The sequence below is a fragment of the Vidua chalybeata genome, chromosome 6, assembly GCF_026979565.1.
Source record: "Vidua chalybeata isolate OUT-0048 chromosome 6, bVidCha1 merged haplotype, whole genome shotgun sequence".
NCBI classification, from domain to species: Eukaryota; Metazoa; Chordata; class Aves; order Passeriformes; family Viduidae; genus Vidua; species Vidua chalybeata.
This window is the reverse complement of record NC_071535.1, coordinates 22,156,883-22,170,425: the sequence shown is the minus strand read 5'-3', so window position 1 is coordinate 22,170,425 and position 13,543 is coordinate 22,156,883. Positions and strand designations below refer to the sequence as shown.

The following is a 13,543-nucleotide window of genomic DNA, read 5'->3' as shown; positions in this document are numbered from 1 at the left end:
ATGCACGTAGGAAAATGTCTCGGAGCAGGAAAAGGGGAAAAAAAAGAAAAAATGCAGGAAAGGAAAAAAAAAAAAAGAGGAAAAAAAAAAAAAAACCAAGCAACCTTCGCCTGGAGAGGGTCGTGGGGGGGGGCCGGGGCCTGCTGGGCGGGCGGCCCGGCGGGGAGGCTACGGCCGCAGCCATTACAGGGAGGCGGGGAGGAGCGAGGCGGTGCCCCCCAGCCCCGCGCAGGCCAGCAAAGCTACCGGGAGAGGCCGCCCCCCCTTCGCTCAGCAGCCCGGAGCGTTTCCCAAATAAACGCCACAGCGTGGACCCTGTGTCTTGAGGGCAGCGGGGCCCGTCCTTCCTCACACACCCGCGGCACGGGGGAGGCGAGTGTGCCGCGCTCACATCCGCAGTCCTTATAGCGGCGACCGCCGGCAAAAGGCTGGGAACGTGGGAAAGTGACCGGGTGTGCGCAGCGAAACAGGTTACAGGAGGGTGTTGTAAGTGCAGCAGAGCGTAAGTGCACTCGGATGCCCTGGGGAATGTCTGCCAGAACAGCAAGAGCAGCACCTCAACTGCCTTGAACAGCAAAGAGCAGGGTGCCTCATGGTGTGATTCCAGCATTACTCACCCCAAGGATCAGGCGCTTCCCCACCCAGTTACATATGACCAGGAAATTACAGGCTGCGCTGCTCCCCGCCTGCCTGAGTGGCTGCCATATCATATGATACACACCAGAGCAGTGTGTCTGATGAAAGAGCACAGCAGCGTGCGCTTAGTGAAACGCTAATGTTTTGTGGAAAAGAAAGGCTGGGCTGGGTCACACTGTCATTTGGTATCCTGAATGCATGCTCCCTCTTGCACATCTTGCCATTAATTAAAATACTGGATAAAAATGAAATCCTAAAATCTTGCGCTTGCTGCTCACTGATTTTCTTCTGGTAGACTCTGCAGCCAGCCCTGTGTGGCTTAGGTGTTGCAATTCCTCTCTTTCTCTTACTTCATCCATCCAATTTGTGGACAAACTAATTATTCTTCACACCCAGTGTTCACAAGATCTTTGTTCCCATAGCCATTGTATCAAGGGCTCTGCATCTGTCATCTGTATTACAATAGCATTCATATCCCAGATCAGACGTGCACCTCTCCTCTCTGCAGTACACAGCAAATGGAGCTAGAAAGGTCATCTCTGTAGCACGCTGTCATGTTCCTGGCTTGAATTTATCTACTACTTCCTACTTAACTGAGTTTAAGGAACTTGTTACAATGAAAATCACCTGTGCAAGATGGCGCATTCTTTTCCAGTATGCTTCTCCCTGTCTCCTCCACTAATACTGTGAGCTTTTGCTAGCCTTGCGAGTCTCCTCACGCCCTTTCGTGCTGTTCTCTAATACCTCTCTGCTCCACCTTTTGCAGCAGCATCTCTACTCAGGTCAGCTTTCTGCAACTACGGTAGTCTGATCACCTACAGTTTTGTGTTCTATTGATTCCAAACACCAGTTAAAAGCTCTTTCTTCCATGTGTTTTTAAGAGCTGCAGCCTGTGTGAATTTTCTGAAGTCTGAGAAAATACAAAGTCCTGTTGCAACCTACTTCTGAGCTGAGGAAAAGAGTCTTCTCTTGGTTTTATGTTTTAATGAAATTAAGTATATCTGAACCAGCTTCTCACCCATCCAATTTACTTTTAGTTGACCAATGTATCAAAAATCATACAGGCATCTGGACAGACCTATGATGTCATATACTCTCCCCCCACCAAAGATCTTGTGATCACACAAACCTTTCTTTGCAAAACCAGACATAAATTGTGACTGCAAAACCCTGTGCTGGTTCTCATTACACTCCTTCTATATTAATTGTTTTCTTTTCACTATTGGTCTGTGCTTGCCTTTTTATATCTTCTGCTCCTGAGGGCAGGGTCCGGGCTATTTTCTGTTCCTGTAGAGTGTTAAGTGCCTTACAGGCATAACAATTTCATTAGTTAATAACTACTAACAATTTGCATTAGTATCATACATCCTGCCATGTCACACCAGACCACTGCTCGAGCCAGTCAAACATGTACCTCTATCTCATGGTGCTCTGAATCAACTGTCCCTCAGTGAAGTGAAGCCCTCATGTGTGGTAGTGGTTGGACACCCAATTCCAGTCTCATTTTGCAGAGTCTGTCCAAGACTTGCTCGTTCTCAATGAATCCATTGCCCAGCCAATCTTGGATTTGAGCTCCTGCATAAAGGGACGCTCTAGTTGAACTTGGTAGTGTATCTGACAGAGAGAGATTAGCCAACCCATTTAGAGGCAAGGATGATGGCTCTGTAATACTCCCAGTGTGGCAATGATCTAGGGTAGACAAAATACAAGGATTAAGTAGGACTTCTCACTGACCCCAATCCTTCTGTGCCTCCCAGCACTGGGGGTTGGAGCTTCCATTCACCCAATTCCTAGTGCCTTTCTGTTTCTTAGAGATGTCTCTTTTTTCTTTAAAATACAGTATTTGCTTCCCTAATATCGTGCAGTAGCAAATTCCAGAGTTTATCCTATAATGCTTTGCTTCAAGGAGAGATAATATGTTCTTGATAATATCAACTGATTTTTTTACATCCTGTATCAATCATACTGAATTATGAGGAAAACTGGGAGTCTCCTGGGAGGGTTTGATGACTTTACAGTGGAAAGAATCAGGAACGTGAGACTTGGGTGAAGAATTTCAATTAAAAGGAAGCCAGGAAGACTTTTAAGACAGGGTAGACACAGGTACTATATTCTAAGAAACATTTTTTGTCTGTATATCTTATATTTCATATACTGCACAAAGCCTTTTTCAGCAGAGAATCGTACACTGAACATCAGCAGATGGATGATTCAGCACAAAAAAATAACACATTCAGGAGGGGGGAAATGAGCTACTCCTTGAATGTTGTTCATTTATACACTGTTTGGTCTTTGCAGCATGACTGTCATCCTGCCGAGGGATGGGAAGACAGTTTCAGGCAATGAAAGCAATATGAGAAAAGAGATGGGACAAGACTGCATTGCCACGTGGGAAGATTGCAAGCATGATTGAAAATGCTGTTGAACTGGGAAGTGCCAGAAACGGAACTGCTCATTGTATGCAGCTGGAAGCTGTGATGAACATTCTGCAAAGGCCTTCTACTGGGAGATGACTCTGGTCACTGTTCCTTCCATAGCAGCTGGTCCCTGTAAGACACTGTACCCCCAGTACCACTTACAAAGGTGGCTGAAGACCTGAAAGAAATGCTGGTGCACCTGATGTTTATGATATACTGTCCCAGGAGTCTTGTGACATTAACAGCTTGTAAAAATGATGGCATATCTGGAGTAAGTTCTCTGTTGGCACTCTTGGACAATATATAAGAAGAAAATGTGCATCTTAGTACAGGCACACTTAAACCATTATGAAGGAGACCTGTATTTTTGGAACGACAGGTCCTCCTCCATGTCTGGAGCATGACCTAGTTGGTGACTGAGATATCTGTTGTTTATAGGCAATGATTACTCAGAAACAAATCAGCTAAATGAACAAACTGGGTGATAAAGTAGAACTGAGAACTGCATTGTCCTCCTCAGAGTCATAAAAATTCATCCCTTTTACAACTGCTGAGTGCTTTGCCAATATCATGCCAAGGTGAGAACAGAGGGGGGAAGGGAAGGATATTGAAAAGGAAAATAAATAGGCCAGGTAAACAGTGCTGCTGCTGCTGCAGCAGCCGTGGTTGCCATGGCAACCGGGGTGAAGAAGAGGAGGAGGAGGGGGGAGGCGGATTGATCAATAGTCCTGTGCTGGCTCATCTGGCTTCCATCCACGTGCTACTACAGAGGGAGAGAAAATCAAAGAGCCACACGCAGGATGGTCAGGTCTCCAGCTCAATACGTGGCAGCAGCTTGATCAATAACTTGTTGGAAGGTGGGTAATTGACTCCCCTTCTACCCAGGAGAAAGCGGTGTGGTGACAGAGATGTGTTCGTTAGCTACTGATTCTCAGCTCTACTTTATTACCCAGCTTGTTCATTTAGGTGATTTGTTTGTTTGCTTGCTTGAGATCCCTCTTAAGTCTGATTTCTCCCTATACCTGTCAAAGATGAGCACCAGCTGCTGGAGCCGAGCCAGAACTGCCCGCAAGTTTCTGAGTTGCTTTCCTTCTCTTCTCCTTTATCCTTTCTTTGCTCATACTAGGGGTTTTATCTCACATTGGCAAAGGTTTTGACAGGGAAAGCTGGAAACAGGGACAACCTTTTCTTCTGGGATTTCTTGAGCTTCCTTTCCTGGGGTCTGGAGGAACATGATTATGGCTCATCTAAACACAAAAGAGCACAATAGCCCCTCAAATAATTAAATAATTAGGTCTATTTTTGCACCTCACAAACCAAGTGAATTATAGGGAGAGATTTACAACTTTTATTTTTGTATGTCTGCCCTTCTCCAGAGGAATTACCTGCAGAGGGTGACTAGATGATGCTATCAGAAAAGACAAAAACTAAAGAGAGGTATCAAAAGAAAAGACAGGAAATCAGGGCATGCTGAGGAAAAAAAAAAAAAGAAAAAGAAAAAGAGGTATTTCTGTGGAAAGCACATACTCATGAAGTACTGACATAGTGTAGGCTAATTCTCCATTGCTGCCTAGAGCAGGGCAGGAGCCTTGGCACATGGTACCAATTTGACCTTGAGGCAGGCAATGCTGGATTTTGTAAACAAGCCTGTATGATACAACTAAGTTCACCCTCATGCTGAATAAACTTCTGCAGGTGTTTTCCAACAAAACGTAGCAGAATTTGAGTGGCAAAACCAGGACTTAATGTTTTATCTTTTCTGTCAAAGCAAGAAGCTCAAACCTCCCTATCACCTTCTTGGGGCACTAGGAACATAACTGACTTCAACAGGAAAAAAAAAATGCCACTTTTTGTGGTGCAACACCCATCAGCAAACTGATCATAAAATGGTAAATCTAGAATCTGAGATGCTCTGGACAGCCATCTCTTTGTTCTGTACTTGTCTATTGTCCAGCTTGCTGGAGTTCTGTACAATGAGCACACAGGCATATAGTAATAATGAAAGCAGTAGTCCATTGCTGGGTAACTGATACTGCCTGCTTTGTAGAGCAACCAGCCCTTTAGGGTATAGCTAAGAAGAGGCAATCACACAAGAAATATCACTTCCTTCAGTTCCCTGGATTTTTCTTGAAGCTAACCCATCTAAATGCACTGATGTTCAATTTTATTTAGCTTCTGAATTAAAAATGAAAACTCGCTTGGAATTATGCTTCCCTTAAGTTAGTTGGCTGCAGTCCAGTTCTCAAGGCTTGTGCTTTTAGAGCTTGATCCAATCCCAGAGAAATCACTGAAAACTGCTCCACTGATTTTAATGAGTCAAACCACTGCATGAGGAGTAAGCTATAATCTCTCAAGGCTTTTTTTTTATTATTTCTCCTATATGCTTTGAAGCACCAGCTGGTGTATCTCACAGACGCTGGATGTAAATCACAGTGGGAAGAGGGGGCTGTATGAGCACAACTGCTCCCTGTTGCATAACCTAGAAGATGCAGGTTAATTCAGGCGATGCTTACGAGGTAGAGGCTACAGCTCTTTTCATTCCCCAGTATATCTGCCTCTGGAAATATTTACAAACCACACAAAGATGCCTCTGTGCCCTGCAGAATATTTTCCTTTGGTTCCTTTGTGAGTGGGAAAATAAGAGCATCCTAACCTCTGGGCATAATTTATGGCAGAAGTAAATAGCAGAATGATAGAACATCTCTAAAGTAAATTACTGAAAATATTCACCTGCCAGCTCTCCAGAGAATGCAGGCAGGTGGGTGAGCTAGGATCAAGTCAGACTAAAAGCCTTAGAGGAATAGAGCAGTTTCTTCTAGTCATAAAGGAACAAAAAGTGTCTGCAGCACCTGCAGGCTGTTTCCTCTCTTGAAGGAAGCAGGGAGGTTGAACAAAATATTATAGTGACAATGGAACAGTCTGTAGTCAAATTTGCACTAGGGCAAGATAAATAAAAGGACATCTAATATTCAACATTGCAAATGCCTGCACTACCTGCCAACAAGAAGCATATGTATTTGCTGAGTCATTATGCCTGACACAGACTGAAAAAGGAATGGGGTACATGGAAGACCCAGGAAAAGCAGGATGGATCTCTTACATGTCAGTAGGACTCCAGAGAATCAGCTCAGCAAGTCTTGCTGCTTAATGTGCAAATTCAGGGGCCTGGCTACTGAAACATAGTTTCAAATCTGGGAAGAACGAGTTACTCCAAATTCTCTGAGCATATGTACAAGGGAAATAACGTAACGCACGAAAAGTCTGTGTCTTTCTCAAACGGGACCTTTCTTAACAGGCTCTCTGAGGCTACATGGGAGTCGTAAAAGGACGTATCTCATCTGCTTCTGCACTAGTGTACTTTCACAGCTGTATCAGGGCCCCGAAGACACATTTTAAAAGTGACAAAAACAACTGCTGGCTGCACAGATGAAAGGTACCAGTGCAGCCATTCTGCGGTACACACCATAATGCTTACCTGAGGCCTTGAAACAAGGATCATGCAGCAAACCCAGGAGTGACTAGCACAGAGCTGTCTGACTGGTGATCTGTGTGCTGTGATCAGGCCATGACATTTTCCTTTGAATACCATCTTGGCAGCACAAGAGATAGGAAAAGCTGATTAAGAAATCCCTTGAAGGCCATTTTTAGTTCATTCCTGCAAACTCGAGCCACAGGCTCTTTAATTGCTTTTGTGTCCCGCTAGGATGGGGAGGATAGTCTGGAAAGCTGCTTTTCACTGTACCTGCAGATCATCACAGCATCCACAAGGCATCTGAGAGAAGACAGTGCTGACTTTGGGTCTTTGAGCACTGGAAAAACTGGATACCTTGGTAGGAACCTGACAAACTGTTCTAGGGAAAACACAGAGAACAAAGAGTACCTAAGATGATGATCTGCTTTTAGAAGAGCAGCCAGTGGACATGAGAGACTGAGGCCCTGGTCTTTGTAAAGACCTGCTTAAACTGATATAGACTGGGACAATTCTTGGGAGGGTCATTGCAGCTCTCAGATCTCCTTCAAATCCACAAAGTGTGACAGTGGCTTTATTCCCTGTCCCTCAGCCCCAAGAGTAACTTGTGACCTGGAGCACTCAGCATGCTCAGCTAAAAGTCTGTTCTTGTGCCCAAACAAGCAGCTGTCTACATCCTGGGTGTCCTACATTACACCCAAAATGTGAACAGAGCCTGAGGTCTCTGACTTGACCTTAGAGCAACCTCAACCTGAGAAGCTGGGCCAATGCTCATCAGTACTGTAACTTGAATTCTAAGCTCTTGTGCTGCCAAGATGCATTGTTGTATGATTAATGGATGCCATTAAACTAGAGAGACTCTTCAGCCAGCAGTGAAAACTCAAGAGAAATACCAGACAGTCAGCCACAGTCAGGGGAGCTGAACTGAAAAAAAAAGCTTGTGGTTTAAGAAAACTGACTTTCAGTCTCTTCAAGATTGCTCCATTCTTAATTGTTAATACACCCTGATCCACTTTAAGTTGTGAGGGCCACCTCGTGCCTGTGAAGCTCCCCAGGCAGGAGGAATGGTGTGAGTCCCAGCAAGGACGGGGCATGACAGAGGAGTCAGTCAACACCGCTGCTCTTCCTCATGGGAAGGCAAAGCCTGGACATTTTGCTGATGCTACCTCGGGCTTTTTGAGATGTAACTGGTTACACAGAGAGGTTGATATGAAGAAGAGGAAGGTAGCATGCAGCTGGTAATAACTTCAGCTATGTCAGTGCACCTGCTCCACTGGTGATGGAGCAGGTGCATGCAAGTATTTGCACTAAGTGGGCCAAGCAAAGTTAGCTCTAATTGTAGTCAAAATGCACTTCAGTTAGCCCATCTGAAGCAAATCAGTTGGTGATCATTTGGGAGTTTATAGTGCTGATAACCTTATCACTGATCACAGATGCTTGAGTAAAGACTGTACTTGAATACAGACAGGAAGTACCACATATGCTTTTTTGGCACAGCACAGAACAGAGTGAAAATTGTGTGTATTGAGCAATTAAAATTCCAGTTACTTGTGAATTTGGACCATCTCTTATGGGTTAGCGTTTGATGGTCTCTCATGCTATGTAAGAGGACAGCTGTTTACACCAGTGAAAATCCTGAACCAGGGAGGATGTGACAGACAGAGCCAAAGGAGTGGACAAAAATGCAGCTCAAAGTCCTGGGAACCTGGAGAAAAGCAGGCAGCAGGTAACAGAAGTGTGTGAGGAGGGTGCACCTCTAAACAGGCAGGATTGCAGGTGCCTCCATCCCTGCAGTGTCACATAGATGGTTTTATAGCAGAGCCAGTTACCATAGCAACAGCACCTATCAGAGCTGCCAGGCATCAGGATGCAGCTCCCAAGGAAGGTAAAGAACCAGGCTGACCTACCTCCATGCTAACCCCACTGGCAGCACAAAGCCCTGTCCAGGCCAGCTGTGCAGCTCCCAGGCCAGAGTTTTCCCCATAAGGAGGAAGGCCAAGAGCTCTTTACTCAAGTTCCCAGTGAAAGCTGGATCACCTGAACAGCAGCTCCTGATTTGCAGCAATGCTCAAATAATTTTTGGATTCCCAGGAAATTAAAAGATACTGAGCTAAATTTTGTGGTGTTGAGAGACAGTTTAGAGAACAGTAGAACATGCAGAAAAGAACAGAGGGATCCCCCTTTTCTGACATACTTCCAGACAAGTGCTTTTCTCTCCCCTTGCACCTGCCTTTCCATCTTGCTTTTAACTACTACTGCTTTTCTGCTGTTGCTTTTTGTTCATACCCTCCCTTCCAATGCTCCAGCAAAATCTTCTGCTTTGTAGGCATGATGCCAATGAAAACTGATGTTTACCAGCTCTAGTAGGGTTCATTTTCTTGCTTACACAGTGCACACTTTCTCCCAGAGAAAAAGAAGTCATGGAGGAGGGAGGCTCCCATTAGCAGGATTAAATGTCAGATACCTGAGAAAGCTGACACTGAAGAATTGATGGAGGCAGTTCTTCATAAACAGGTGGCTACATCATAAAAGCTCTTACACTTGATACTACCCAGCCCCAGGCTGGCCGCCTTGGTAGAAGGGCCAGTGGCCAAATGGGTCAGAGACCTCTCATTCCAGGCAGGCTTCTTCTAGGTCTGGACTGGACTGTACTGCAATAACTGAGTCTACACTCTCACCAATGACTGCTTCTGCTCCTTCTCTGTTGTCTTACCTGGGCTGTGAATCTCACATCTTTCAGCAGTATAGACTTTGTCTTACACTGAACACCAGGGATAAAAAATACAGGGAAATTGTTAGGCTCTGATAAACAAACATTTTCAGGAACAATTTCATCTTACTGACTGTGGAAATTTGTGACAGTTCTGAGCTCAGGCAAATCAAGCAAACTGTTCATTCTGGTACTGTGAGAGAAAGCAGCAGCAGCCAGAGAAATGGAAAGATCGACAGTTAATTGGAAATGTTACATCTGCTGTTTATGCAAAAGGCATAAATATTTATATCCTGAAGGCTGACTTTTGGGTTTGCTCCTCAGCAGGAAGATATTTACATTTTGAATAAAGACTTTTTTCTTTCTCCTTCTCAGTAAACGTGAGCAGTTTATTATCCCTTTAAACAGAAATCCGTAGCCAAGTCCTCCAGTCCTGTTGGTTACACGCATGCAGATTCCCTTAGCTTCAACAGAAATTACAGGTGTGTGCAGATTGAGGCACCAATCTCCCTCTTTATTATAGACAGAGAGTAGTGGGACTGAAATGAAGGGGCAGGAACTGAGATCACAAAATAAAAAGGCAGAAAACACAGTGACAATTCAAAGGCACCTGAGATAATAAACTGCTTTTCTAAATCTTCTTTTGGTAGGAAAATAATCAAAGTTCATACCTTGAAAGATTTTATAACATTAGCTGCATAGAGCAAGGAAAGAAATACTTGGAAAATTTAAGTACAACACTACATTGGATTGAGCTGCCTTCACCACCGTGTGATGAGTGAACCAGCTAACAAAAGTATTTAGATATGCAGTGATTCTAGAAAGGCAGGGAAATATGCTGAACTACAGCAATATTAAGAAAACCAACCAAAAGTCTGTTACCCTGCAAACCATTCTGTGCCCTATCTGGCCTCCACATCTCCTGTTTCTCTTTGCTTTTCCTTGTTCCTATACATACTGAGCCAGGCTTCATCTCCATCCCTGTCCTGTCCCATACTGCTGTGCCAAGTGCATTGCCTTCAGCTTGCTCACCCTCCTATCCTGTGGTCTCCCATCCTGCTCCACTCTGTATCCTCATTTCTGCCTGCTTCCATCCTTGTTCTCTCTCTCAAACTTCACCTGCTGTCCTACTCACCTCTCACTGCATTTTATTTTACCACATGTGGCTCCAGCCTCCTCCCTCATCCCTATCATTTCCCAATTTGAGGCTCTCCTCCCTCACCTTTCCCTATTACTCAGTCTATTCTTGTCATCTTCTCTCTCCATCTGCTGTCTTCTCTTTGCCCAGTCCCAGTGTCAGCCCTTGTGTCGGTCCCTCTTACATTCTCAGAAAACCTCAAACCCACACATCTCTGTCTGGATGCTGAAGCTGTTTGCCTTAGTCTCTTCTACAGCATCATTCATTTCTCATTTTAATCATTCCCTCTGATTAGCTGTAACATTAGCACTAAAAAAGAGTTACAGATAAACAATAACAAAACACTCTGATGAAATGTAGGATGTTGTGTATTCTTCTTTTTAGTACTTATCAAGCACACTGGTCCACCCCTGAAAGCCAGAGCACACATTGCAGTGCTGCCAGGCATCCAGCCATTGCTTGAGGATCCCAGACTCAGGCCTTGGACATCTCAAACAGTGTGTCTTGCCCCCTGTTTAATTATAAAAGCTATGTCTCTTTCAGGGACTAGAGATTCTCCAAAGATATGATGTCATTATTTGGAAGCACTTGTATAAAACATGGTTAGGTTTATAGAAGGAGAGCCTGCAGTGAACAAGAGGGATACCTGACAGGAGTACTGATTTATGCCTCCGTGGCACAGAGCTACCAAAAAAATTGCAGAGCATTTAGATTCCCAAAGGATCAGCAGACCAGGCCAGAGATATGGTGGAATTTACTTTCACCTCCTTTCTAGCAATCATTGGATCACTTTCAATGACTTCTCCCTTGCCTCTCAGAGAAAAAAAAAAAAAAAAAAAAAAAAAAAAAAAAAAAAAAAAAAAAAAAAAAAAAAAAAAAAAGGTGCATCAAGATCATGAGAGGATGTTGGCATTCTCCTCTGGTTTACCCCTTGTTTCTGAGATCCTAGAATCTCACAGCAAGATTTTATTTTCATTTAAGGGAATTTTTGTGTGTGTTTTAAAATGCTTTGTCCTCTGGGACTATTTTTTCTGGCTCACATAGTTTCTGTTTCCATGGCAACTACAGCTGGCTCAGATGTGCAGTTGCCATGGCAACTGTCTGGTCCTCCTTTCAGACAACGCATTGAAACAGGAATGATATTTGCATCCTCAATGCTGTATGGAACAAATCTCTTTCAACACACATGGGGAAGACATAAGACAACTGTATAAAATCAGCACAAAATCCAATTTAAATCCTCTCACAGAGGGTTTTAGACAGCTGGCGATATGAGAGAATTGCAAAGAAATTGGGCTTTTCCACTGAAGGGCTTAGGGGGACGCTGGCACTTGACTGGCATTTTCAAAGTCTGTTCTAGGCAAAGCAGTATGCTTGGAAATACCCACATGAGAAGAACACAAGATATTCCAGGAACAGCTAATTCATGTAAAAGCTACCACATCTTACTTTCTGTAAGGTCTCAAGATAAATTATTATGTGTTAAGAAACACATGGTAAAATATACCTTAGTATTTCATTCTAAAGAACAGAACAAAGCTTGCATTGCTCATGATTGTATCTTGGATATGACTACTGTTAGGATGCCTGTGACCCTCTTAGGTATGTTGCAGATTTGCAGAATAATAACACATATCCAACATATGTCCCCTTTCTGCATGTGTAGCCCCCGAGACATGAGGTGGGAGGTGCCCTGCAGATGCAAGGGGACACCACAAGGCACCATAACTCAACCTGTTCATCACAAGACATAGTTATCAGAGGTGCATTTCTCTTTTGTGACATTAGGCAAAAAGGTGACAATGATAGGATTTATTGTGTGGCATGTGTAAGGCCTTTGTCTTTAACTTGTCATCTACACATGCCTGCATTCACTTTGTTGTTTGTCTTTTTTGTTTTTCTTTTTTTTTTCTATCTTGTTGCTACTGTGAGGACAAATTGTGAAGAAAGGCATAGGCAGGTCTCTCTGCAAGGCTCTGCTGGTTCTGTCTTCTTCACTTGTCTTCTGTAGCTTCCCTAAGGATTTTGATGTTCGTAACAGGTTAACAAAAGACAGCAGCTGTGCAATGGAGTACTGTGGGGAAAATGAGTGCATTTCCTTGGGGAAGCAAGGAGTTGGCACCTTTCTTTTACACCATCAGCAGCTGTCCCTGTGCTGTCTTGGGCTTTGTCATGCTGCTGGGCTGAACACGATTCTCCTTGGAGGGGTGCAGTTGAATCTGAATGTTTTGCTTTCCAGATGGGCACTGTCCCGACTGCCTCGCTTGCAATAGTCACAGTCCAAAAGACTGAATTCCTGAATTAGTGCATGGCTTTGAGGTGAGGTAACTTTGGGATCTTTCCCATCAGCCAAAGCAATTTAAAAACAGTGCTGTTAGTAGAAAGGAGTAGGAAAGAGCAGGAATAATTAAAGAGCAAAAATTACCACAGGGTCCAGGCAGCTGTTGCTAATTATTTATCTGCAGCGTACAGGCCTAGCTTCTCTTAGGGCACAAGGCGTATACAGTACACCTTATTTTTAAACATTTTTGCCCTATGATGTTTCATCAACTTCTAATGTTGTCCCCAGAACTTACTTGGTCCCATTAACCAACAGAACATTGTAGACAGTCATGAAGAAATTTATTCTACTGCCTAATGTGAGAGGAAAGTCGTTATCCTTACTGGATAAACAAGACACATAAGAGCCAAGAAAGTTGCCTAAATCAGGTGGTCTACAAGAGCACAGGGACTGGAACTCAGGAGACCCTCTACATAGGCATTACATCCCTTCAGTGAAAGCATGGTTCCTTGTCACTTCATTTGTGCCCAGAGCTTTTAAGCAGTAACACCTCTGCCATCTGAATACAGTAAAAGCCTTCATGTGAAAATAACAGGTGAAAATAAATTTCTGAATAAGGTGCTAATTTCTGCATGGCTTTCCTTCCTGATTTTGGGGATTTTCAGCAAAACTCACCTTTCACTCAAGTGTGATTGAATCAATATGTTTTTCCATCATTTATGTTGGAAGGAGCACCATAATACAACACTCCTTCAATTACAGAAGATGGAATCAATACATTTCACCTCCATTTATGTAGTTAAGGTCTAAGTCAGCATAGCCCACCCTGTATTTATGGGGGTGGCCTTAATACAGCTCACTTCCATTTAATGGGGAGGAACTAATATGTCTT

At 43.7% G+C, this 13,543-nt stretch overlaps 1 long non-coding RNA gene across 2 annotated transcripts in view; it reads right to left on the bottom strand.

Annotated features, from left to right (window-relative positions):
* Nucleotides 1–13,543, bottom strand: part of LOC128790126 (uncharacterized) — a 63,434-nt gene that overhangs the window by 24,944 nt on the left and 24,947 nt on the right. Inside the window, exon 1 of one of the 2 annotated variants that reach the window (XR_008431640.1) lies at nucleotides 618–826. The exons of the other annotated variant lie outside the window; for it this stretch is intronic. This is a non-coding gene — a long non-coding RNA (uncharacterized LOC128790126). Of the gene's footprint in view, nucleotides 1–617; nucleotides 827–13,543 lie in introns of those variants that run through there. 2 annotated transcript variants of the gene reach the window in all.